Source organism: Vombatus ursinus, unplaced genomic scaffold (genome assembly GCF_900497805.2).
Source record: "Vombatus ursinus unplaced genomic scaffold, bare-nosed wombat genome assembly UNPS02014973.1, whole genome shotgun sequence".
NCBI classification, from domain to species: Eukaryota; Metazoa; Chordata; class Mammalia; order Diprotodontia; family Vombatidae; genus Vombatus; species Vombatus ursinus.
In genome coordinates this window covers 12,336,756-12,342,050 of record NW_020954751.1, presented here as the reverse complement: position 1 = coordinate 12,342,050, position 5,295 = coordinate 12,336,756, and positions in this window count along the sequence as shown.

Below are 5,295 nucleotides of genomic sequence, written 5' to 3'. Positions count from 1 at the left end.
TAAAATATCTGGAAATCCCAATGAGCATGGGTATAGTGGAAAGAGCATGCATCTGGAAGTCAAGAGACCTGCCTTGATTGTGATCTGAATCATACCATGATGATTTAAAATTGGTGCATCATAGATTTGGAGTTGGAAGGGGCTTTAGAGGACTTTTAGCCCAAATCCTTTCATTTTATAGATGAGGTGCTTAATAAATGCTTTTTTGAATTAGCTTGTTGGATTGGATCAAAAAGAATGTTATATGATAATGTTTATTATTATTGTCATTATTGGGCCACATCAATATTAATTATTGAAAGGCACATAACATTTATATGCAACTCTATGTTTATAAAACATTTTCACATAGATTATCTCATTTGATGCTGACAACAACCCTGTGAGAAGACAGCACAAGTATCATCTCTATTTTAGAAATGGAGAAACTGAAGCTAGGAGAGACTAAATGACTTGTCTAAAGTCATTAAGCTAGTAAGTGGCAGAACTGGGACTTGAGCCCAAGACTCCTGATTTCAAGTTCAAGGTTGTCTCTACTGTGAAATATGTAACTTGGCAGAAATATCTATATAAAAGTTAAAATTTTCCAGTTATATTTTGCTGTCTAAGTATCATAAACTCTTCTATCTGCTCATATGTGTTTGTCAACAGAGAGAGTTAAAAACTTTATAATCCAGAAACGCAATATTATTTCTTCCTTTTGCCAAAAAAAAATCCAATTTCTGTCTAGAGAAAAGATAAATGATATAAAGAAAGTACATTCTGAGACAGTGCCTGGCATGGAAAAAGAATAAATATCAAGTGATTCTGAGGGCTTGGTATGACTTTGAATTCTGCTAATTAACCCTTAGTCAGAAGTAAAAGTGAATTATCTGTTCTGCAGTCTTGCAAAGTGGTATATAGACTCACATCTTTTGAGAGAGGATAACAGGAAATGATTGGGCTACTGCTTCATATTTTAAGTATCTGTTAATTCACATTTATGAGTCTTTTGTGTCTTAAGATTTTCTTTTGTGGTAAAAGAAATAAATATCTGTCTTTTGACCTGAAAACTACTTCATATATTGAGTACCTTTACTACAAGGGATCCTGCGAACCCCCTTTTGGATACACCCTAGACATAAGCCTAAAGATCATTTAAGAGATTTTCCGTGGAACTCCAGGGTGGGGACAATGAGACACAAAAAGATCATAAAAATCTGATTCAATTCTCTTTGGTGTCAAGCTCCCCTAAGATTGAACCAAGTCTATGTGAGTCTAGAGCCAAGGTCCCTTTTCTGGGAAAGAGGGGCCCTCTGGGCCATGGATAACACAAGTGTTACATGGAGGCTGAGAAGTTGTTGTTGTTCAGTCATTGAGTCATGTTCAACTCTTTGTGACCCTGTGGACCACCTGTCTATGGGAGCTTCTTGGCAAAGATACTGGAGTGGTTTGCCATTTCCGTCTCCAGTTTTATGCAGGCAGGGGTTAAGTGACTTGCCCAGGCTCACACAGATAGTAAGTGTCTGAGGTCAGATTTGAACTCTGGTCTTTCTGACTCCAGTTCTGTGTTCTATCCACTGTGCTGCCGAGCTGCCCCAAGGTTGAGAAGACTTAGATGGATTTTGACAAGCAGAAGGTGCTTGACCTATTAAAATCTGGTATATCAGCAAAATAAAGTCCTTGTTAACACCCAGCTTTGACAATGCTCCCTTCTTATAGGATAAATGGTTATGACTGGGTTTTGACTTGCCTTGAACTGATTCTCATTCTTGAGCTTTCTCATCCAGGTTAGTAGGAGTCTGATGGGTACTTATCAGAAATAACTCAACCAAAGGAATGTTGCTGCCTCCCTTGGCCTTCACAAACTTAGCTAAGGGAAGGACATTGCAACAAGCAGACCAAACCGCTGACTGCTCCAAATCTCATTATTACAGAAGGTACCTTCCATTATTAAACTCGCATCAGGGACTGCCAGAGGCATGGAGTGAAAGTGCCTACATTAAAAGTGCAACAAGCACAGACCATCCCTCAGGCCACCACCTCAAACTGCCCTGGCAGTGCCTGACTCTAGCCCACAGACTTTCAGACTAGTTATGGCCCAAACTTCTGAACAATAAGTATATAGTTGAAATACTAACTGTTCCAGGCCAAGGATTAACATACTGGGTTTTCTCCCACGCCCAGAACATAACTTTCATGACCCTTCTCATATGACAGGATTCATAGGATCATAAATTTAGAACTGGAAGGGAAAATAAAGGAATACCACAACTGAAGTAAAACAAAATCCCTATAACAAAAACACATAAGCAAAATAAATTTCTGCATTGACCATGTTAAATAAATACATACTTACATGCACACATATATACATAAATGTGTGTGTACATGTACATATGTATGTGTGTATGTGTCTCAATCTACACCCAGAGACTATGACCTCTTTTCAAAAAGAAGGGAACATATTTCATCATGGATCCTCTGAAATGTGATTGGTCATTGTAGTGATCAGAGTTCTTAAGTCTTTGAAAGTTGTTTTCTTTATAGCATTATTGTATAAATCATTCTCCTGGTTCTGCTTGCTTCATTTATCCTGTATCAGTTCATATAATTCTTTCCAGGTCTCTCCAAAATCATCCTCTTCATCATTTCTCACAGCACAATAGTATTTCATCATATTCATAGAATGTCACTTCTCCAGCCATTCCCCAATTAATGGGGAACTCCCCAATTAATGAATACCCATTTAGTTTTTGCTGCTATAAATATTTTTGTACATATGGATCCTGTTCCTCTTTCTTTTTTTTTATTATAGACCTAGTAGTGGTATTACTGGCCAAAGGGTGTGCAAAATTTAAGATCTTTTGGGGAATAGTTTCAAATTGCTTTTCAGAATGACTAAACCAGTTCATATCTCCATTAACAGTACATTAATGTACCTATTTTATCACAGTCCTTGTAGCATTTATCATTTTTCTCTTTTGTTAACTTTGCCCAGATGATTCTTCAATGTAAATATAGCAGCCCCTCCAAGCTAACCCCCCCCACTTGTAACCATGGGCTGAATTCCCAGGTTGATGAATAATGTAAGATTAAGTATTTTAAGGGCACATATTCCTAAAACTATAGGTCTCAAGCCCCACCAATGTGCAATAGAATTCATTCAAAACAAAGCCAAAATATCTCTCTCCCTCAAATAATCCTGTGGTGCACTCCCCCACACACATACACAGTGTCAGTGAAAAAAGTGAAGTATATTTGTTTTGCATGACATCATATTTGTAAAGAGTTTTATATTTCTTGCCTTCTCAATGGGTGGGAGAGGGTATCTAGGGAAGGGAGAGAATTTGAAGCTGAAAATAAAAGAAAATAGAAATTTCAAAAAAGAATTTTAAAATCCAAACTCATTTTTTCATATGTTAAATCCATTCCTGAAATTCTATGGATAAAATGAAAACGTGTATTCAAGTAATTTTTTCTCATTGACTTTCATTAGTTTTGAAGGTGAATTTTTATGATCAAAGTTTTGGCTCTAATCCATAATTATAAAAAAATTACATTGAAGAAAAAGCAAGTAGGGTATACTAAAATATAGGCACACATATAGAGAACATATGTGGTCAAGGAAACTCATGAGTCTGACACTGCAGGACCCTATTGTCCTTTCTCTTATCATAGAATCTTCATGCTGCTCCCTAAGGGCACAGTGTTTCTGCTGGGCATGTGGCTCCAATGGGATCCCTAAGCCTTCACTCCTCCACAGTTCCACTCAACTCTGTAGCTAGACTCCCAGAGCCTTTACCTTCTAGACAAAATGTCTCCTACTGGGCAAGTTGCTCTTTTGTAAGATGCTATTATCACTGAAGAGGTAGGGAGGTTAAAAAAAATCTCCTACTTCCTGCCAAATTCTGGAAAAGGCATAATTTTCTCTCAAAATTGGGATTTTTTCTTCCTGTTTCTCTTAAAAACTTCCAGAGATGACTCCTTGACTGACAGATTCCTCCTGTCTTGACTGCAGTCAAAACTGTCTGACTTGCTTTTTAAAGACCAGCAGGACTGTGACTGATTCTTCAGTCAGACAATGACTAGGGACCATACTATGAGTCCATCATTTTTCATTGAGGGTCTTCATTGTGCATCCTAAATTAACAAAGATTAAATTTTCTTTCATATCCTTTCTACCACATTTACATTCCCCTCACCAAGTTAAATATTTGTTGTCCCCAGCAAATCATCTGGGGTGCTTTGGCAAATTTGTACATATTCCCAATTACAGCTCTCTGGTGATTTGGGAAGGCTCAATCATTTTCCTTCTGAGTTCCTTCCCAGTACCTTGTACTTAAGAATCACAGCAAAGTCCTTGAGACATAGTTCTTGGAAAATCCTAGCATTAACCGTATTCCATCAGAGTCCAGACCTGCCATAGCTGGTGGGCCTGGAGATTAGTCACTCCCAAATATGTGGTTATGCAATTCAACAAACACCATTTGGCAAACATTTTGTAGAATGAGCAGGCTAGTTTAAAAGGCATAAAACAAAATCAGAAAAGTCTCAATGAATTGTGAGACTCCTAAAAAAAGGATTATGCAGTTAGTATTCTTTACTTGGGGCTTCTAGGATATCAAAAAACCTTGTCCTGTGGACCTGAAGTTGGACTAGATGTTGAGGCCTTTCTAGCTCTGCATCTATGATTCTATGCTAAGTGAGAAGAAGATCCATTCCTCCGGCCCTCCAGCTCTCCTCTCTCATTCAGTGTGGCAGATTGGGGGGTCATGATAGCTGTGAAAATATTTATTGAATTTAGGAAAATCTGTTTTAAAATCTTTACCTCTCTTGAAAAGTCATCCGCTAATTTGTATTCCTACTGTGGCAAAGAAGACAACACACAATGGTTTGGGAAATAATTTACATACCAAAAAAAAAGGGGGGGGAAATAATAGGAGCACAAAAGAAACACAGAAAATAGGGACATTTCCCGGTCTCATTGGAAATCCCAGCTCTGATATCCAGTCACTTCTTATCCATCAAAAGGAAGACATAAGGCTTGAAAGTGTCAGTTTGTAGTTAGTTCTAAGAGGACTGAATATAAGATTCTTGAGGACAGAGACTGGGTCTATTTTGTCACAGCTACATGGCACAGTGGATAGAGAATGATGGATAGAGCTGGAGGGCTAGAGGGCTGGAGGAATGGATCTTCTCACTTAGCGTAGAATCATAGACCTGGAGTCAGGAAGACCTGAGCTCAAACCTAGCATCAAATATTTACTGGCAGCTGAGGCAGCAGCTGAGCTAGTGCCTATTCCCCAGTGACTA